The sequence below is a fragment of the Corvus cornix genome, chromosome 2, assembly GCF_000738735.6.
Source record: "Corvus cornix cornix isolate S_Up_H32 chromosome 2, ASM73873v5, whole genome shotgun sequence".
Classification (NCBI taxonomy): domain Eukaryota; kingdom Metazoa; phylum Chordata; class Aves; order Passeriformes; family Corvidae; genus Corvus; species Corvus cornix.
This window is the reverse complement of record NC_046333.1, coordinates 94,610,984-94,633,675: the sequence shown is the minus strand read 5'-3', so window position 1 is coordinate 94,633,675 and position 22,692 is coordinate 94,610,984. Positions and strand designations below refer to the sequence as shown.

The following is a 22,692-nucleotide window of genomic DNA, read 5'->3' as shown; positions in this document are numbered from 1 at the left end:
GCAGTGGGACTGGGGCATTTGTGACAAACTACCTTTGGGGCTTGCTTTTGGAATAAAATCCTCATCTACCAGCCTCTGGTAATGAGGTGGCCACATGACTTCAGAGTGAAGGCATTTTTATTAGTGCCTAATGGTAGATATCCTAAATGAGGTTTGTGAATTAAGAAAACACTTTAAATATTCAAATTATCAAAATCCCTGATGATAAAGATGGGTGTCAGAAATTCCCCAGTTCCAATTGTTGGTCCCATAGCACTTACATGATTCACTACATGTTAATCTAGGCTGTCTGTACATTTATTGTAGAGGTAACTGTATGGTAGGATGATAGTAATTACATATTCTGTCCTCCACAGCACTCAGAAACGTAAGAGGCGTGCTATGTCAAGAGCAGGGGAAATTCAAAGTCCAGTAAGTATACTTCACTGGGGTTAAAAAGAGAGCTGCCTTCTTGCTCGTGGAGCCTGAGGGGGCTGAGGTGAGGAGATCCACTCAGATTCATAAGGGCTCTATGCAAAGTGCTATCTGGGATCTCAGTTCTCAAAAAACCGCTTCCCATTCTGTTGAGGGATATCTGAATCCAGCAGATCCAGTTCTGACCCGTTTGTATTTTGAACTGTGCCAGACCAAGTACCTCCTCCTTTGCCTCTTCTTCCTTTCCATGCTCCCTCAGTAAACAGCTCTCTTCTTCACTTCTCTCCTGCAGGAAGGATATCAACGCTGAAGAGGTTAAGTGGGCTGCCTTATGAGTTAGGATGTTGTGAAATTTACACAAAATTAGCTTCTCTGGGTGGCCATCAGGAATTTAATTAATATCCTTGACATGGGTTGTTATAACTGATATTGTGGATTCCAGATGCCGATTGCTGAGAGAGACAGAGATTGCACTCGTGAAGAGTGACAGCTTTCAGGAGTGTGCAGAGGCTTTGTACTCTGTCTTGCAAGAAGAAAGACAGCTCTGGTTGCCACCTTCTTCCTGTGGGAAAAAAAGGGAGAAAAAAACCAGCAGCCTTTTTGCAGGTAGCCTCACTCATGACAGTAACATCACGTCTGTTTCTGCCCTTGTCAACACATCTCACTGTCCACAATCACTCATCATCTCCAGACAGACAGCACTGGAGGAGATCATCAATTGCCAATGCAATTCAGCAGATACACTTCATAAATTTTAATTACATTCCCACTGAAAATGAATGGTCAGAAAATATAAAACATCTGCCATCCAGATCATTTACATTTTTCATACAATAAATCATTGGCAACATCCAAAACAATGGATTAAATCATGTGGAGTGTGATAGGTCAAGAAAGAAGAAACGGCACCCATTGTGTGATTACTGTTTGGACCAAAGCCATTACACGGTGTACAGTATCAAGGAAAATAAAAACATTAAAAAATAGTAACCATTTGGACTTGTCCTCATAAATAAAAGATCCCTGGTATCAGATAGACCCTGCTAATGGATCTATTACTGTGTCTATGGAAAAATGAGGAATTGTTTAAGTAAAAGAATATTTAGTTAATTAAGATGGAGGGAAATGAGCATTTATCAATTGAGTGTCTGGGCTATTTAGCTTGTAAATAGAATAAAGAAGTGATGTCAGTGGAAAATAATCTGTTAATCAGGTTTAACTAATACCATGACTGTTAAAATAACTCAATCAACATTTTCTTCGATAGAGTGATGTGAAATCCTAGTTTGAGATCATCAAACAATATGTCCAAATGCTGTATTTTACCTGACAAAGCATCACAATACAGGTTTAGCAAGCCATGTATGGGACTCAGAGGGGACCTACTACATCCTTTCATTCTCTGTTTGGCAAGGGAGCCAGCCCTGATGGTGATGGTGCAGTGATGCTCAGTGTAGCCCTGCTCTAGGAGGTAAGAGGCCTGTGCCCAGCTCCTGTTCTCCTTCAGCTACCAAACTGCTGGAGAGACAGACGATGGCAGCAGGATCCTCTTTCCGTCCATAGAGGGTTCAAGGCAATACAGCCAGAGCCACAAATGCAAAAAATTACTTTCTGGTGTAGGTAACACAGTTTTCCTCAGATTTCCTCAGATTTCATGAGATTTGGGTGCCTCAGACTTTTGGAAGTTTTTAGCCCTGAATTATAGGTGTTTTGAGTTGTTCTGTATTATATGAGGGTTTTGTTTTGTTTTTTTGGTGGTTTTTTTTTGGTTTTTTTTGTTTTTTTGTTGGTTGCTTGTTTTTTTCAGTGAGCAATGATACTGTTACCTCACTTACTTGTGTTGCATTTTCATCCAAATGATGCTTTCTTCAGCAGTCTTCCTCACTACTTGCACCGTTACCAAACCTGAGACATTGTCCTCTCTCCCTTGAACCATTCTTATTTTCTAAAATCTGAAAGTAATTTTGATTGGATCCACCTCAAGGCTTGTTCTTTTGTTTGCCTTTTAAATAATACCAATGCAAAGGCGTGGACATCCATGGGAGCAGCAAACTGTGAACACACTCAATCACAAGTTGTTGGATACAGCACATCCTCATCCCTAGAGCAGATGAGAGATTAGTGTGTTTGTTAACCTCAATATCTTTCCTGTTGAATGAAATGGGTGGAAATCAGGTATACACTGAGCAAATGTTTATTTTGACTGGAAGCCCTGTCACTTTGTGTATTTATGTGAAATAGAGAGATGTATGCTTAGCCTGAGGAGGTATCTGCACTCTTCAAAAAAAAAAGGCCATTGATGAATGGCTGTAAAAGCTATACTTTTATCTGTTTTATGTTCTTCTAATGCTGCTAAATTGTTGTATATTAGGTTAAAAAATAGTTCATTCTGACATTACATCATGAGCACGTCTCGCTATGGTATGTGCAATATAAGCCTCTTTCATTTGACGATTTACTGCTGTTAAAAGGAAATAAAAATCCTCATAACATATGAGAGAACAATGTAGCTAAGAGATTTTTCAAGGTGTTCAGCTTGAGTTCCTTGAACTAGGAATAATGTTTTTTTGACTCGATGTATCTGTGTATTTTTAATTCAGTTACACAAATATCAGGGGGAAAGAGGTAGCAATTTTTTCCCTCATAGAGATGTTTTACTTCATACTAAACTCCTTTACAACAACAGTAATTATTGAAAAATATCACAGAAGTGCTGCAGCACATGTTATTATTATTAGTTACTATTTATACAGTGACACATATTGCTCTACAGACAAATAAAAACAATGTGGCTTTTCCTCTCTCACAGTGATGGTTTATGGGCTTTTTATTACCAGTTTGGTCAGCTGGTTTAGGTATGACAAGTAATTCTCCCCAAATCTATTCCTTTAACCCTAAGCCCCACCCTGAAAGGATAAGTTTTTTTTAAATCACAAAGCATTTGTGCCATTTTTGTCTGCTCTCCCAATCTTGTGCCCCATCCCCCTGATGCCTTGAGAGACCTCCTAGAAACAGAGACTAGTCCCCAATTTTCACCTGTCTTCACATTTGTCTCATTTTCTAATCTGTTTTTTCCTGTTTTTTTCAGTCCCACTGTTGTCATCTTCACATCTGCTCAGTCCAAATCTGGAGGCAAAACCAGCAAGCTGTAGTCCAAAGTTCCCAGGACTTCTGCCCATCCTGGAAATAAAAGGTATTGGCAGCCCAGTTTTCCCATTGTTTTCAGTCTTTGGCCTCAACGGTGCTGATGTCTATATGGTGGGATATGGGACAGTCCATTGCACCAACTGTTTTCTTCCAGCTTTGCCCTCCACCAAAGCGCAGTCCCTGTGTTATCCACTGCCCATTGCTTCCTCCTAGACTTTCACAGGAGTGCCTAGGGAAGCCAAATTATGCTCCCAAGGTGCTAGCTGGCCCAGCATGTAGAAGAGGATATAGTCTATATATCCTTAAAGGAAATAACAATTATACTTCTGCTGTTCAGGGAGTGCTAGGGTCTTCTCAGTAACTATGGTAAGCCTTCCTTACACCTCAGATTTACAGATTTCAGGGGGCCAGTTGAGGGCATATGTTCCCAAGAACTCATTCAATCAGACAAAACCAAGAAGTTCAGGAAGTTTGTCCACTCCTTTATGTGGCTTCAGCACTTCTTTCTCAGTGTACCTCTATCGTGAAACATTTCCTGCAAAAATTATACGGATTGAGGAGAAAATTCAGAAAAGCACGTAGGCACCTAACATGTCACTCCAGCAGAATGCAATTGCCTAAATTGATATCATCCATCTAAATTCCTACACACCTGAAGATTGGCTCAGGTGGGTACCTAGAAGTTTCTAACCCAGCTCTGGTGCTGGTGACTTGCTCTGGATCAAGTGTGTGCTGTTGATGATACCTCCAGATTACCCCTACCAGCTGAGCTTTGGTTTGCATCCAGGAGCAAGGTCAGAACACAGGAGCTGGCTTCCTCTTGGGTAAAACCCATGTGGAAAAAGCACTCTGGGAGCTCCCTGAACATGCCCAAGGCACACATGGGTGTCTCATCTGATGGGACCAGGGTTCACTAGTCCAGAAAGAGTGCCCTGAAGGACGTGTGCCATGGCTGAGGAGTGCTCACTCCCAGCTCTTTCGCTGAGCACATCTGCTCCTATTGGTCTGTGTGACAAGTGCAGGCACAGCCACTGTAGCTGTGCAGCTCGTCCCAGAGCTGAGTGCATGTGCACATACATGCGCGGGACCGTGTCACCCGCACGCGTGCGTGTGCACATGTGTGTGCACGTGTAATTTATCATTTTTTTGTGTGTGACACACCAAAAATAATGTATGAGCTCCCTCTGCTGCTTTATACAAAGAAATTAATCAAGAAAATTGCTTGCAAAGCTGAGAGCTTTTTATTCATATCTTGCTGATAATGCTGTATGCACAAGTAGTGCTAAAAATAAGTGTGTATTATGCTTGCAAAGCACCATCCAAACATTAAATAATTAAATAAACAAAAGAATCTGTGTTGGCTTTTCTGACTCATAAAATATTCCAAATAGATCTGTTTTTATTGAATGAAACATGTCAACATTTTAGGTAAGAGAATGTTTTCTGAATTCCAAAAATGTATCAGTAAAATCAGAGAAAGCTCTATTGAGAGGTAAGATACAGTAAATATAGCTAGGCTTTTTTCTCTTCTTGAAGGGAATAAATAATTTTTAAATGTTTAGCAGTTATATATTATTGTGTTACAAGTTTTATTATGTCTTTTGCACTTTATTAAACAAGGTTTATATAGTTACACAAATGACATAAGCTACTCTTGAAGCTTATCTGAACTTCTAAGTCCCATAGAAAGAAAAACCAGATTACTTTAGTGATGAAAACAGACTCATGCAGAAGAATATTGTTCTAAAGATTTTAAAAAGCTCTAAAATATATTTTTGTCTTTTCTTTCTTTTCTCTTCTTCCTAATTCTTCTACTTTTAAAATGGTGCAGGAGCACTGTCTGAAATACATTATTATTTTATGCATTAGAAAGGTAATTTTGATAAATTGACTTGCAAACAGGTTATTTTCTGAAGGGGTAAAATCAAAAGTGTTGTTCTATGAATATATTTGAAGAAAAAGTTAGATCTGGATGAAAATTTGTAGTCAATTTTTCATCCTGAAAAGTATAGATTTAAACAGGAAAAAATGATGTATTTCTATCAGTTCAAAAAATTGGTTTGAATGACTTTTGAAAGATTTTTGTGACATTTTGAATTGCAAAATAATAGACGGAAGATACCCCTGGAGTCTTCTGATCCCTGACCAAATTTAAGTGTCTCAATATTGCTTAAGTGGATGCTTTTCTCTAAAAATGTACTTTAGTTAAAAAATAAAAAAAAAAAAGGAAAATATATACAGGAAAAGCTCCCAAAGTAAATGAACATTTTGAGTCACACCAGATACTAAATGTGACACAAAGCAATGCTTGACTTCGCCTTACAACTTACTAAGAATTAAAAATATCTAACCAAAAAAATAAAAGAAAAATTTATTGTCAGAACTGTTCATGAACAATCATGTTGCATATGCAGGGCTGCTTGATCTCAACTGAGAATGAAAGACACTGAGAACCAAATAGAAGAAACCTTTTGCTGGGATTGCACCAACCAGATAGTCTGAACCAAAACACCCAGTGGAGCTTCCTGCATATTACAGAATCACAGAATCATTTAGGTTGGAAAAGACCTCCAAGATTATCAAGTTCAACCTTTGATTGATCACCACATTGACAGCACTCTGTGCCATGTCCAGTCATTTCTTGAACACTTCCAGGGATGGTGACTCCACCACCTCCCTGAGCAGTCTGTTCCAATGCTTAACAGCCCTTTTCACGAAGAGCTTCTTCCTGATGTCCAGCCTGAATCTTCCCTGGGGCAGCTTGAGCCTATCTCTCATCCTGTCACTGGTTGCCTGGCAGAAGAAACAGACCCCCATCTCGCCATATCCTCCTTTCAAGTAGTTGTAGAGAGTAATAAGTCCCTCCTTTTCTGCAGGTTAAACAACTCCAGCTCCTTCAGCTGCTCCTCATAAGACTAACTCTCTAGACCCTTCACCAGAACGGCAATAAAGCTAGTGAAGGGTACAGACTCTTTTAAGGAGCAGCTGAGAGAGCACGAATCTGCAAGAACTGTAAAAGATAGTAAACTTCAGTAATTTCAAGTTTTCAGAAAATTGTCATTGCTTTGACTACTTCTGCATTTTGACTTACAGGGCTGATCGTTCCTTGGCTTTTGAATACTTGTCTATCGAGGATTCTCGCAACACCTTTGTTTAACAATTATTTGCTGCATGGTCCCTCATGGTCCCACTCAACCCATACCCTCGTGGGACTACCACCCTTTCCTTAACTTTCACTCCATATATGTCAACTGTTGCACCACAGACCTGTAACTGAAAGGCAATTTGTTGCAGCCACTTCTAGTGTGTGTGGCTGTTTTCTCATTTGTCATAACTTTTTAAACATCTGTAACTTGTTTCTCTGTGTGTATACAAATTGATCCCAAACTAGACTAAGCATGTAGCTATCTGTATTTTTTTCACCATTAATGACTAAGCAAGGATAAGAGGCATTTGATACCCTCCTTTTTTTGTCAAGGCTTGCTTCTGTGATACTATAAGAAAACAATATTTCTATCTGATTAAGTGTTGAGCTGGGATTTTGAGCTTTGCTAAATAACAGGTATAACAGAGTCCTCCTTAATTGCTGTGTATGTTACTGGACCAAATTGCTCAGGACAGTAACTGCATTGAAAATGAGTGCACCTCTCACAAAAACTGAGCTTTAATAAGCCACCCTTATTTGTCCACATTTGCCAGCCCTTTATACCATGGCAATCTCTCTGTAAACACTTCTGATAACCAAATTTGGGTCTAATAAATACACTACTCACTGATGGAGCTATAATTATCCAATCTGCAGGCTTTGCACATATTGGAGTTGTTGAATCAGATATTCTAACACAGGCCCTGATGTCTCTTCTGGCAACTTCACCACCTCAGTAGTTTGTGTTTTTCAGTTTTAAATTGGTAACGTTAAATGTCTTTAATAGGTTATTACTGGAATCCTTTACATGACAGAGATGTAGTGAATACAAATAGAGTACTTGACAAATCACAGACTGTAATGGTTGGCAGATCCCATTGGCAATTTAGTAATGTGCTCAGGATCACAGATATTAGAGTTGGAAAAGACACATTAGGTGAAATCCTAGGTTGAATGAAGAAAATGGCAGAATTTCTGTTGAGTTCAATGGGACCAGTTGCATTAATAGTGTTGCATTATATCCCCTTCCAGTACTGATCATAGCAATCCAGTCTGTGTGCAGTTCTACAGGGAGTTCCTTGAATCCAAGTACTGGTAGGAAATGTAGCTATAGGCTTTATTGATTTCTGTATTCATTTAGCACTGGCCAAACTCCCAAGGCCGTATCTCTGGGCTTATTCAAAATTTACTAAGTTTCTTCTTGTTGTAAAGTCCTGGTCAGGAGCCCAAGGGAATGTACCTGGGACATTACACAGAACAGCTTGAAGTGACTGAAAACTCTCACAAGATCCAGAATGACTTCTGCTGAGCTTCCCAGATGTTTGCAGCAAGCACAGCAGGCTTATTTAATGTGTTGGAGCCATGGGCTCCTTCTTAAAGCTTGAGTCTTAAATTTTCCACTGTCATCAGAAATATAAATGACCCGTTAAAGAAGCAACTGAGTATGCCTCCCATAAAAAAGTTCCCTCAGGTGGCAAACAGGCAGGAGGCTACCAAGGAAAGGAGGCAGTTTGTGCTGAGGGTCGGGGTTACAAGAGCAGTGCAGGGCACTCCAGTATTCTATACCAGACGCATAATTTAGAACACCTTAAACCTCATTTGCTCTCAGGTTGTCCTAAATATTCCTCAGGTCCATTCCAAAAGTTGAGGTTCAAGATCAATAAAGAGGAAATGTGACTTCAATGCACTTTTGTACTTGTGGTCTTAATGAACATAAACTAAGAATTGAGTCCTTGGGGTGGTTGCACAGTTTCACTGTCATTTCTCAAGGCTTCAAGCTTCTGTTCTGCTAAATGGAAATTAGAGGCCAGTCTCCAGATATGAGCCCTTGAGAAGAAAAGCTAACAGCTGCAAAACTTTACCTGGCATATAAGTAGTGCACTAATGTATTCTGCTGATAAAATCCCATGGTTATGTATTGTTTCAAATCCTTCCACTGACCTGCAGGCAGTAAGTGAAAAGCAAAAATTCAAGGTGATCATTGCCTCAATAAAAACGTTTCAAAGCCAAGTGTAAATGAGTGCTGTAAATTGCACATTTTTTCCCCCATGCGTCTCACAGATCTGAGCTCTGAGGATCAATCAGTTGCACACAGGAGTCATGACCCTGCTCTCATTGCTCTAAGGAACTGTTGTCTCACTGCATGCTATGACCCTTGGCATGAACCTGGTAATATTACTACTTGTGGGTCTATCAACAACAAGCCCTCTGTGGTCCCAATGTGCTTAGGAAAACTTATTTCCTCTTGTTCCAAATGTAGGGATCTCTTTTGTGCCAATTACCCTTTGACACTGCTATTCAAGCTTACTTTTCCAAACACTGGTCCCGTAAACACTACTCCCTTCACAGGGACATAGGCTGGCAATAGCAAGGAAAACTAGTGCAAAAATGTTTTCTTTTGATGTTCTGATTTTTGGATGGTTGCTAAATGTATGTCACTGCCTTTTAGGAAGCTTTGCATAGTGGCTGGATAGCTGACTTCAGTTTTCTTGTAGGCTTAGCAGACAGGTTGCAAATGCTTTGTGTTCCTCGTGGTAAGTCTTAGATCTTGCTATTAACCTAAGGGTGAAATCAGATTTCTACAAATCACTATTCAAGTATATGTTAGCTTTGACTGCCTGGGCGGTCAGTCACAATCTCAAAGAAACCTTCTCTGTGGCTATAGTAGCCTTGGAAATACATATTTCAGTTATTTCCACATTCTTGAACCAAAATCACTTCCTGTGACAAGGAGGTGAGCCCTGATCGAGCCTGTTCAGGTACTGCAGCAGCAGCACTGTTAATGCCCACAGTTGCTCTGCTTGCTGATTCCATAGAAGGAGCATCTGAGTGGTGCATGTATGTCTGTAAACAACTATTTACATGTGAACTATCTATCAGGGGCTGGGAAGTGAAAATTTGGTACAGAACACACCAGAGCACAGGGAATGCTTAGCCTTCTCCACTAACTTCTTCACTGGCGACTTTTGTCTACCACTCCTTTACTGAGCAAATAAATACTTTGGTCACTGGTTTCCAAGATAAGGTCATGGTACCTTTTCCAGCTGAGTGGCAGGTTGTCCCACCAGCAGGCAGCTAGGCTGTTTGTTTGCCAGGTGAGCGGGCTGGTGGCCCTGGCATACAGCGGGATGCAAGAGACCTGAAGGAAAGGAAGCACAACTGATGGCAGCTGATAGTTGACAGCCTGGAGGTCTTTCACAGGCTCATCCAAAGCACAAATGCCACTTCTGGGTCTTGAGAAGGGCAGAGTGAGCTTAAAAAGGATGAAGGATGACATTGCAAGGAGTGTTGTTGGGGTAGACTGGGCTCTCTTCCTGGTCACTGATCTGCTCAGGGGCTTTCAGGAACGCGCTACCTTGTGCTTAGCCATGATTTCTGCTCTTTGCTGTAACTCGCAGAGCTAGACTATGCTCCTCGGGGCAAGGCTCGTGCTGCCTGCTCATCTTCTCAGCAGGGCTCCTTGGACTGTGCTCAGCCTAGCTCCTGACACCCCAGCCTGCCTGCTCCTCTCCCTGGAGGGGAGCAGGGAAGCTCCTGTGCAGCTGTGAGGAGCCCACAGCCAGACCTCAGCTGCCACTGCATGTGAAGTAAGCTGCGTGTTTTGTCTCATATTGGGGGCTGCAGTTGGGAACAGCCACTGCACAAATAAGTAACTGCTCCCCTGCCTCTTCAGCAGCTAAAATGGTAATGAGGTGCCTTCTTGGACAGATGAAGGCAAATGGAGCAGTGAGCTGCAGTAGTTAACAGCAGGCAGGATCTACTTCTCTAGTGCCTGTCATTCCTTTGCCCAAAGACCACAAGGATGGCCTGTGGTGCAGTTCATCTGGCCTGAAGCTTTCTGGTTTAGAAAGAAAAAAAGGTTCACTGTCTGCTTTTTCTGTTCCTCTGGTCATTCTGTGAGGATTAATGTTCCTCTTGCTGTTGTTGTTGGGGTTCTTAACAGACAGTCAGCAGCTTGGGAACTGGTGATCTGCCAAAGCAGTCACCACACACTGCAAGGTAAGGGCTACCCACCCTGGCTATAGATTGGACAGGCTTTGAAAGGGAATGGAAGAATGAGGGAAAGGGAACAGGGAAGAATGAATGGAAGTGGATGAGGGTTGTAGCATCAGGTTCACTATTCAGGGTTACATTGGATGGTCTTTTTTATTGTGATGTTTTCTGCTTCCTTCTCCCCAGGATGTTTTAGTCATGTCCCATGGGAGTGCTCAAAGAAGCAACAGTAAATTTCCTTCTCTTAACAAGTGGCACTGGTGAAACTGTGCTTCCATTGCTGGCTGATTTAGTGAAGAAACTGTTGTCTTGGTCTTAGTTTACTGCCAAATCCTGTTGTGGGCACACAGCAAAAAGGGAAGTTTTATATATATATACTCTATGTATTGTAGATGGCAATATTTTTTGCTCAGAAAACTCTTTGCCTAAGCTGGAACAAAGAATGGGGATACCCCCAACCCCAAGAAAGAGAGCTTTGGAAAGTTACATGCAGAGGAAAAAGAGATATACAGCCTATCCACTGAATTTGTACAGACTGGGTTTTCTCTGACATGCTAACTAATGGCACTGAAGTTTTAGAGGCCTTTGATCTTTGATCTTTGATACTGATTATAGCAATTTAGTTTAAAAGGCCTGACTTGGGTCATCTATTATTATTATTATAGTAAGTTTATAGTCGGTATAGTGTTTTTGTTTGAGCAGCTCAGTTAATTTTACGTGGAAAAGGCCTTATTCTCCTGTGGTTAGTACTTTGGGTAGTCACTTCCTGAAGAACTTCCTCTCTTGATGGCTCCCTTTGGGCACTTATTTCCAGTGAGTTAAGGTGGGCTTTTGGGTCAGAGCTTAGAGAGCTGTGAGTCAGGAGAGAATCAAGGATGATGTATTTTTCTCACTCTCTCTATCTCTTTGCTTCTTTATTTCTGGAAAATCAAATATAACAGTTTAATCAAAAAGGAAGTGGAAAACAATGTAAAAATACTGCCTAGCTTTTGCACAAATAAAGAATAAATGAAATAGAAGCATATTCATCAAAATCCAAGTCAATACTGAAATAAAGTTGGCCCCTGTTGGTATATGCAACATAAAAGGAAAAGAAAGATATGTAGGGAGCAAAGCACTTATGAAAAGGATTTTTTTTTTTTGTGAAATAACTGTTTTTCAGAATATAATAGCAGTAACACAGTCTATGCATAAATGTTATGAGGGGGAAACTTCAGCTTTAAATTAGATATTTTTCTTTCTATGCAAAAAGAATAGCACAGAATAGCTTTGGACACTGTTTAGGACTGGGAATTACAACCTGGGTAATTTGGAGGGGCTGAATTACAAATATCCAATATGATTGATGGTAACAGGGCAGATGGGCCCTTTAAAGTCCTGGCAAGGCAGGAGGTCACACTCATAATACTGTGGTGTACCGGGACCGGGAATCCACCCAGGGGACTGGGAACCCTCCCAGGGGCTCCCAGCCAACAGCCTTAAATAAAGTTCTGGTGCAGAAGGAGTACTGAAAATGCTAATAAATAAATAAATTTAAAAGAGAAAAGACATGACAAAGTAGGCTGCAAAGGAACTATCAGTAGAAATATTTGTCTTACAGAGTCTGAGGGAAACTGCTGCCTGTCTTTTGTTTGTTGCTCTTTCTCTTAGACTTGGTTTGGGGAAGAGCTGCTCAGGAGTTTTCCCTGTCATGGCTACAGTATTTGGCCATATGATCTAGTGCAAAATGAGTTGGGGTTGCCTTCATCAGCTACACAATAGCCCCTAAGAGACGACCTGATTCCCACCCAGATCAGCTCACCTGCACCACCCTCCTAACAGAGTTCTAATACCTTAATTCACCACTGTGCCAGAACGTACCCACTGGAGCTAGAGATATTTTGTCCTGTTGGGTGAAAAGGTTCCACCCAAGAAGATGCAAGGACCCACCCAAGAACAGACTCTAATAGGAGACAGTGACTTTTTGCCACACCACAGCTCAAACAGGTCGCTTGGAATGTGGCTGGGAAAACTCGATGATGACCTGTTCCATCAGATGATCAATAGGTGCATCAAGTTTTCTGATGGAGTACTAAGGTGCTGTCAAAGAAAGGCTCTAGGAAATTTGATTCCTTATAATTTGTTCTGGTGTTGTTCTTTAGGATTTAGAGAAGCTTTTGGGATGGAGGTGTATATTTTTTTGAATAAAATTTGAGTTCACTTATGCCAATATAATTCTGCTGTGACTTTATCTATGTCATCTGAGTGAGACCTCTTGATGCCAAATGAATGATTCTGGATAATGTAAAAATAAAGCTGTACAGTTTAAGCCAAACTTGCCTTGCATATTGTCCAAGAGCCATAATCCTGAGAAAAATACAACCAAAGTGAAAGGCAGGAAAGAAAAGAAGCTCGTCAAATTTTTCCTTTCCCTTTCCACTGATGCCTTTATGATAACTGGATTTTATGGAAAAAAAAATGGGACCCAGCTTCCTCTTGGCCTTGAGGGGAAGCCTGCAAAAATTCGTACTGCATTTCACAGAAATCTTTAATCAAACCACCTTGGAGTCCTACACAGTCATTGGGGCTACAGAAGCTCCAGTTTGCTGAAGTTGAGAGGAGGCCAATAAATGGATCCCATTGCCAAGTAGTTGTGGTACCCATAAAATTTCCCGCAAGAGGTTCCATTTTAAGCACACTTCACATCCAATGAAGGCATTGCTTTTATAATGGTTTATGATGTGGCCCTTACTGGACTCAACCTAACTTCTGGTGCCAGAGATAGATGGTCTGTTCAGTACAGGATGGAAAGTGACCTTTCTCCATATCGACCTTTTCATCCAGAAAAGGGGAGAGAGAGACAGCCTCTTTTCCTGAGGGTGTTGGTCAGGTAAAAGCATGGAAAGGGAAGACCAGAGTGCCAAGGGAAGCAGAAAAAGATGCCAATGCAATGACATCCTTATGTAGAGATTTGTCTTGTCTGAGTACTCCCTACCCCACCCAAGAGAGGTTGTGTCGCAACTCTTGCTGTGATGAGTCTCCCTACCCCTACTGTCCTTGAATGTGCTCTGTTAGGCCTGCATTTCCTGACTGATTTTTTTACCATGAGTATTGGAAAGGCAGATGTGTGGTTTGCCTCCTGGGCGGGAGAGCAACTGCCTGCAGAATGCTGTTAGCTGGGAAATTTAACTGCATAAACTGAAGCGCTGTGAGTGATGATTTTAGAATTGGCATGTTCTCCTTTCAACTTATAAACCTATTTTGATATTTATATAGAGCCATAAAATATAGCAGAAATGTTTTAATAGATTTACGTTCATAGGACAGCTATATATATCCTAAAACCAAGCTGTTATTTTCATTTTCTTTACTTGTTGTCCAGTAATATTTAAATTATTGATCACATCCACTCAGACTTAGTAAATCTTGCATTCACATGTACCTTTTAAATGACTGAAATAGTGATTTTTTTGAGTCCGTGGATAATAACGTTAATAGGCATACAGTACTGAAAAACTGCTTTAACCCACCTACCAAGCAAATATGTCTGCCATGATGCTGTCATGGTTACCTTTGATGTGAAATCACCATCTTATTGTTCAAGAAAGGAAGGGAAATGTTGTCTGGAAAGAAGAGTTCAGATGACAATGACATTGATTTCTAAGATGAGGTTCTGCTGTTATCTCTGCTGCTTTCACTTTCTTGGAGCTGTTAAGATTCAGCTGAGAGAAGAAATGGAAAAAAAATGTGGCTTATAGAGGAATAAAGAATGTTCCTCGTTTATCTGGCAGAGAAATAAGGAATGAGAGGGGAGGAGCCTCAGAGATTCTGACGTATTTGCTAAGAAAGAGACAGACAGAGGTAGATTGAGTGGAAAGTTTTGATGAAGTTGGAAGGACTGAATAAAGGAAGTTCCATTCAGAGTGGGAAGTATGGTCTTCAACAGCACCACGAGTTTGGCTCCAAGTCAAATTAAATAATAAATGTTTTCCTTGACCTTGTGCTACTTTCACAGTGTGTTACATGATATGTTCAAAAATTAAACTACTTCTTAATAATACTCCTTACTTTGGTGCTATTATTAGAGTACCACATATGGCCTAATCTTCCGGGCTTCACGTGGACAAAACTGTCAGTGTTTTCAGAGCAGGTTTCGCCAAAATGTCCAAGGAAAGCTTGTGAATATGGTGTCATTTCAGAGCAATACTACACATTCCCAACACTCACTGAAATGGTTGCTGAAATAGGTTGGAAATATCACAACAGAAGTGTTTGGACATACATCAGCGTTGTTTGTTTTCAACAGTCTGGAAATACTACAAGATTGTCTGGACACAGCAAAAGAAGAGTGAATCTGTCCAATGGGAAAGAATGGACCTTAGGTTAAGCTGGAAGACACAGATAGATTCCCCTTAGAATCAGCTTGTTCACCTCTGGCCCCTAGAAAACATTCAGTAATGGGCCAGCACTATCGAGGACCTGTAACGGTGAGCTCACAGCTCTTTCAGATCAGCATTAATAGGATGTGCCTGTGCTTGTAAGGATGCCTAGTCTGCATTTTTATAGCTGCATAAATAACTTGGCAGACTAAATTAATGCACAAGCCAGGTTAAGACCTTTATAAAAGAAAAAGATTGTTGCATTATTGGCATTAATATGATTGAAAGGGTGAGTGCAGAGATATGATGCCATATGGTGGTGAGCAAGGCCTGTGGTAAGCTTTCTGCTGGGAAACAGGGCGTCACCTTAGGGAAGTGGAGCTGAGAGTGACTAGAGCACCACTCATGAAGATCTTCCTCAGGTTTTTCTTATCATCATTGCTAGTGAAGGAATGGAAAATTTAACTATCCTGACCTGCTGTAGAGTCTAGAGAATTTATAGACTTTTCCCTTAGGACAGGAGAAGGATTTCTGTTGTAGCCTGTACTTTTCCTTTATTTGTACTTTGCCTGCCATCTCTAAATGTGCGTGCCATCTTAACCCAAAAAGAGATCTTTTGTTCAGGAAAATGCTGCCTGAAGTGAAGACTTTGGAAGAGCTCTCAAAAATACACTTGGATGTGATTAAGCATTCGGGTTTGAAATGGGTAGTGATCAGAGTGTGCACAAAGCACTGGAGGGAAGGACGGAGAATGAGGAAGAGGCAGTGCTCAGTGTTGTCAGAAAGCCACAAGACTTTTGAATTATTACACTGAAAATTGAAAGTACGCTATCAAGATTGATGGAAGTGGCATGTAAGGTTGTTCTCCCTTGTACCTTATGTCCAAAGTTTACACTTTGAAATATGTTTACCTGTAATTCAAACCTAGGAGTCTGAGTGACCTCAAGTTAGTTTTTTAAGCAGTGTCTATTTACATGACTCTATGCATGATGACCCTTTGGACACAGAAAGACATGTTGATGTGCTTTGAAATCAATATGAATACACACACACACACACACAAACACATCCTTTTCAAACACACCCCTTTCATTCCACCCTCCCCCATGTGGCAGCTCCTGCAAATTTGTCTCTTTTTTTAAGTCTAAGAAAAGATCACAGAAATATTGGAATGTTATTGTTAGAAACAAATGTCATAGCTTACAGTATTATGCATATTCTTAAAATACATGTGTGTGTGCACTCTCCCATGCCTGTACTATGCAAACATACTATGCCATGTAAGAGCACTTCAGAAAAATCATTACAATTCACCATATATTGTGTCCCCCCCACTACTTGAGGATGAAAGTTTTTGATGCTAATGCTGCAAAGTGGGTATTATGTTGATTTATGCTAATCGTTTCTATACATGCTGTCATATTATATTGTTAAGTGATGACATTGGTGAAGTACTGTTGCTTCCAGTGTTAACAGCCCACCAGTGCTGGTTTGTAAACAGCAGGGGAGCCACCCACCTCCACAGTGGTCCATCCATGGTCTGTTAGATACAGCTGAGAGCTGGAGACCTCCACTCGTTCCTTTTCTTATGCCTTTTTTGGCATATATATGCCAATAAACTAGATATAGCTGCCTATACAGCTAGATATAAGGAGGTTACAAAGGTGTTAAAAATGAGGCTCTTCTCAAATGTCTTCCAATTTATTACTGTTTGGCTAAAATAGGGTGCATTACATGAATTAGAGACCTTCCTTTGGACCCACCCTGACCTAGGAGCTGCAAATGCCTGTCCATGTGCCACATGGTAGAGTAACTTCCATGTGAGACAAAAATTTCTGTGCCTTATAAGCAAGAGCTGACATGTGTCCACAAGGAAGATTGTCCAGCCTCTGCTCAGACTGGGAGGAGTATGGATGTTGCTTAAGACCTCTCTGCTGTCTGCAGTAGCAGGACTACTTGACTAAGGAGAGAGGGGTGAGGACAAGGAGGGGTAATGACTGACTGCTCTTCCTGACTGCCTTCCTCCCCCCAACACCCAATGGCAGTGCAGGCTTGTGTGTTCCTGGGTGCCTTGTTTGTTTCCTTTGTCAGTGCTCAAGGGTACAGAGAAAAATACTGGTCTTAAAGCAGCTGTGAAGGATCACTGTTTATTTGTCTTGTCGATGTGGGGTAAACTCTCAGTTGCAGATGATAGCACTTTGCTGTGTGCTGCACACAATACAGCCAATGAATGTTTCATCTAAGAGCTAAGGAAGGACTGCTGGTTTTTTGTGTCGACTCTGAAGGAAGTGTTTTAATGAAAGGGAAGTAAGTCAAGTTTCTTTGCACTCCCTTTTTGTGCGATTTTGTGTTTGCTGTGTCCTGTGCTTAGGTGCAAGATCTTCATAGAGCAAGTTCAATCTGGGACCATCACAGATGACACTGTCCAAAGAAAGCTAAGGAAGTGTTTTGTTTGCATTTGGTATTTTATGTTAAATAGCAGAACATGCAGGACATATTGGCTTCTGGTAAGTGCATAACACGACTGATGTTCGACAATGCAGTAAAAAACCACTGCACTATTTTAAAACAATCACTTAGGTCATGCTATATTGTGGCTAAAATAACATGACCTTCACCTGTCTACCTGTTGTAAAACTTCACCTCAAAGGATGCATTCTAGCTGTGCAATTTATCTTCCATGCAACTCTAGATTTACTAAGCCCAGCCTGAACTCAGTTCTCTGCTTTTGATCAGTATATTAATTTAACTGAAGAGCCTCTAAAACAAAAGCAACATTGATAGAATGGAAGCAGAGGATAGAGAGAACACAGCAATACAAGCCTTTCTTGTGAAAGGAAGTTGCCCTGAAGAAGTAGCAATAGATCAAACACTCTTCATCAGCAGGCATGTCTATGGTAATTGAAGTTAACACTGGAACATTCGTCTTATTGACACATCGTTTGTTTAAAAAGTAAACTCAGTTTGACTCATAGACTGTAATGATCAGTTTGTAACATATGGTGGAAAAATTTTTAAAGGCTGGCTTGTGAGTTTTTTTAGCAGTATCTGGTACAAGGAGGGGTTGCAAGAGACTGGGATAGGGAAGAGTTGCAGCTGTAGAAGTACAGAAGGGGAAACACTGAGCAGTTCTTGGGAGAGACTGTGAGGAAAAAGTTTCTTGGTTTTCCCACTATTTTGTTTCTGAAGCTAGTGTGTAGCAAAAAGCCCTCAAAAACATTGGGAATACTTGTGTGCTTCTGTCTGCTGGTGACCACCCTGGGGGCTAAGCCCTCCAGTTCATGGTTTAATGACATGGGGCAAGCAAGCCTCATATCACTGAACATTCCTGCATAGCCCTTCTAAAGGGTAATATATTTCCACACTTCCCAGGTGTAGGGTAGAGGCAGACATGCCCTCACTCAGGGCCATGGGGCTACTGCTGTCTCTCCCTGCAGACATTTCTCCTCTGTACCCTGATTACTCTGATGCGTGGATTTCAGCAGTTCCTTGGAGCTTGGTGGCATCCTGTTTTTCCATTAAATACAGGATTTCTACATTGAAAGGACTGGCAGTAAATGATACTGTAATAATCCTTAGTTATCTTGTGGGGAATTGTCTCCACACCTCTTTTTGCCTGGGGCATTTAACACCTCTGGCTATGCCCATGTGTGAGAGTGCACGTACTTGAATACGTGTGTGTGTAGGAATGAGTGTCCAGAGTTTGCTGTGCACATTTTCTTGCACAAAAGAGACATAATGATCTGTCTCGCCATCACTACAAAGAGCAGCAGCAGTGCTCATCTAAGAGAAAGAACACACTCCTCACCAGTAGCACATTTGTGCTGATTGCTGTTATTGAAGCAGTTTATTAAGTCCAAAACAAGAAAGTCCAATACAACAAATTCAGAAGGAAAGAAAAGTTTTAAAGGCCAAGACAACAGCTCTTCTGTGAATCTTTTCATTATGGAGTCATTTGAGTTGGTCACTACTTTAGAGGGAAAATGATATTTTTGTAGAAGAAAAAAAAATGAGGAAAAAAATTTACAAAAGTCAAAGTGCTCTATCCTATTTTCCTCCTTTCTCTCAGCTCAATTTTCTGATAATCTCTGGTATTCACTGAATCAAATGGTGAGTACTGATTGTTTTGATGATAAATTGCCTGCAGTGCATGTGGGACTAATTATGAGATGGCACATTTCATTCTGCCACCTGTATAAACTAAATTTTAGACAGGCACAATAAGGGAAGTATTCCCAACAACACAACATTTGGAAAAGCTGCAGACCTTCTCCCTGTTCCCTCCCCCACTCTTACTAAGGGAAAAATTTGTAGTAAAGAGTTGGGTCTCGAGTCTATAATATGGGGAAAACCTGAGGGAATAGAAGGGTAAGGAAGAAATCAACCTGGAGGATCTACAGGAAAGGAGAAGTGGGGATCTGGGAGAAAAGAAAGAGAAGGGCAATATGTCCATAGAGGAGAGATCAAAGGGAGTAAAAGACCTGAAAGCAGTAAGATTGTTTTGGCACAGGAGAGGGAGATGATGAGGCTTAGAAAGTTGGCCTGGGGAAGTAGATGCTCAGAAGGTACAGGCAAAGAGCTAAGAAGAAAGAGACAAAATCTGGGTCAGACCCTCCTTGGTGACTGAGGACTGCTTGATATGGTTTGGAAAAGTGAAACAGGCTGAATTCTGACCTTTTCTGAATCACTGGCATGGCTAGGACACAAGCATTGCAATCACATGAGGCCAAAAGGAAACCACAGATGTTTTTTGCCTAACCTTTCTCTTGCTTCTTCTTGAAGGTGAGGTGGTGTGCAATTTTGATTAGTATTGTTTTGAAAGAAGTACCTTTTTTTTTTTGTTGGTGCAAGAGAAAAACTCTAAATCATTATAAACCATATCATAAGCTCCACCTGATATTTCTCTCACTTAGTGGGAATAAAACAGTGGGACAGAATATTCAACTTTTTCAGTTTTTTTGAACAAGAAGTCCGTATTTTCTATAGCTGTCTGCACATTGTTTTTCTGCCTTTCCCTTTGCTCTCTGCAGATGTCAAGAGAATGCAAGTGTGCATGAAGGTCCTTGAGTATGAGAGAGAATAAGAGCATAGAATTGTTATTTCATCCTGTGTTTTACACAGTGATGTTGTCATGGCCCCTTACAATAGCAAATAAATAATCTTCCTCCTGTCTTCTCTGCTGCAGTACTGGTGCTTGTATCTTCCATCTTGTCCAAAGGTCCCAGTGCAATAGCTGACATAGAATAGCACATCACTGCTGCTCATCCATGCATGTATGCATGTATATGTATTTACACATTATCGTCACACTGACTGGCTGGAGCCAGATTTTGGTTATATAAACTTCAAACACTTTAAGTCCCTTACTGCCATTGTGTTTTGTACATTGCATTACATCCCATGGGGATATCACCAGGATACCAGTAATATCGCTTTGTGATGTGCATTTAATCTCCCAGAACAAGTATTTGTGACCTAATCTGTGTGCATCACTCTCCTCCTGCCCAATTGCCATTCAAGCACAAAGACATTATTTCAAAGAGAATTATCTACATGTGTATTTGCTGTTCCTCTTGCAAGAGACTGGTAAAAGTCATAGCAGTTCTCTTAAGCCTTTCCATATCACCACAAGAGACAGCATTTCCAGTGAAGCACTCTTGCCATTTTCCTGGTGTTCCTAAGAAGAGGAGACCAGATTTATTCTGTGTGAGTTGAGCATCTGTCAGATTTCCCCTAAAAACTCCTGAGTGTAGTGCCTACCTTCTCAAACTAAGATTGAGATTTTGGGGGCTCAGAGTCCCACAGAGTTTCTGCACATATGTCCTGGATAGAAGAAAGAGACACAAGTTTGTACTCCCACCAAAGACTGCTTGAAGAGTGAATGCATCTATGTCATTAGACTCCAGAGAACAGACTCAGGAAAAAGTGGCAGGAGACAGTGCTGGGAATGCAGAATCATGATGAAGTGTCTTCTCTGGGTAAAATTCTGCTTTATCTTGCCCTTCAGCAAATACAGGTAAATCTGACCCTGACAGAAACAGAGTCTGTCTAAACTTCACTGGCAATGACACTGTGCAGAGTTTTTCTTTTGTCATACATCCATCCAGCCAGCCAGCTAGCCAGCCAGACACCTGGTTATACTTTGGAAAATCACAGCCATTTGCAGGGCTTTTTGTATTGTAACACACTGTAATTTTGCCTTTAACTTTCCTTTTGCATAAGATTGGTTTATGGACTACCTTTACAGATGAACTATTAGGAATCCCAGGGAAAAAAACAAACCTGCAAAAGCAGCAGGTTGGTAGAAATGTATCAGTATGAAGTCCCAACAGTAAATCGTTATTTTATGGTTATAGTGTAATCTTGGACTTGCTTTGATGGACTTCCTTTGCCCTCAGATCTGAGTGTATAATGAGACAACTTTGAGTAGAGAACAGTGTATACATCTTGTGATGGACACCTGTGCAGCAAAAACATTGCCTTCCAAGGAAGGCTTGACCCTGTAGGTGTGGGATAAAGCAGTCTTCTCATTGGACACACAGGCAGGAGGGATGGAGAGCTGGGAACCTGAAAATTGGAAAGTGGGAGAAAAAATGAAAACTGTGGAAGAGTCCTAGAGTCTTCTGGGACCTCAAATCTCCTTGAATCTTTTTGATTCCCAAATTAAACTTCCTCTCCTGTGTCTGCATTTGCGTTCTATCTCTGTATCAAACGAAAACAGTAATGGCATGGAAGTTAAATAAACCACTTTTTTACAGTTAGAAGCAATAAATCTGTTTAAAGATGCATTACTACTTTTCTTGAGGGATAATTTAGACTATGTATCAAAAGGAAAATCAATAGTTTTTTCCTTTACAAATAATTACCTGTTTGACTCCTTTCTACTTTTTCTTTTTTATTTATTTTGTCTTCAAAGTATTTCCACTAAAGGTGTCTTCTGCATCAACTCTAAACCAGTAACACCTTCAACACAGAACCAGCAAAATCATCCCAGGAAGCCTTACCAGTGGTGGTTTCAAAGGCCATTCATGCTCTGCAGAAAGTAGCCAGAGCTTCAGGAGTTGGCATGGACTCATGTTCACTGCACTACAGCATGCAGCAGGTAAAACCCATGTGCTGTAAAAATGAACACAAATGCGGTCAGAACAGAACAGGGCTTCTTGCTGGCTGGGAAAGCTTTAATTTTGATCAGGTAAGGTTTCTCAAGGAGAAGTTGTTTAGTTTTCTAGGCAAAAAAATTTTAAGACCATATGAGACAGATTAAAAATAAGAGGTGGGAAAATAGAAAATGATTTTAATAACATCATGTTTCCATAACAGTATGTATCTATGAGAAAAAAGAATTTGCATATTCATTTTAGTTTGGTAAAATCTGTGTTTCCTTGGTCTCTTTCTATTTTATTGATGAAACAGCAACAAGCCCTGAAGTCTCAGGAAAGAAGAGTAACCAAATAAGAAAGTGTTTTCTTACAAAAGATAATGCTTTGAAGAAACATTTTAAAAAATCAAGGCTAAAAGTATCTGAAAACATAAGGTAGCCTGCCTGCTGTCCTGTCTTTCCAAGTCTCCTGTTCTTTTGAATTCAATCTTCATATAGTTAGCCTTGGACTATCAGTATCCCTCTAATTTTTTTTT

At 40.6% G+C, this 22,692-nt stretch overlaps 1 long non-coding RNA gene across 1 annotated transcript; it reads left to right on the top strand.

Moving 5' to 3' along the window:
- Positions 1–354: 354 nt before the first annotated feature.
- LOC109143840 lies at positions 355–22,153 on the top strand. The gene is made up of 3 exons (XR_005601651.1): positions 355–411; positions 3,503–3,607; positions 21,974–22,153. It is a non-coding gene; the product is annotated as an uncharacterized LOC109143840 (long non-coding RNA).
- The last annotated feature ends 539 nt before the right edge of the window (positions 22,154–22,692 follow it).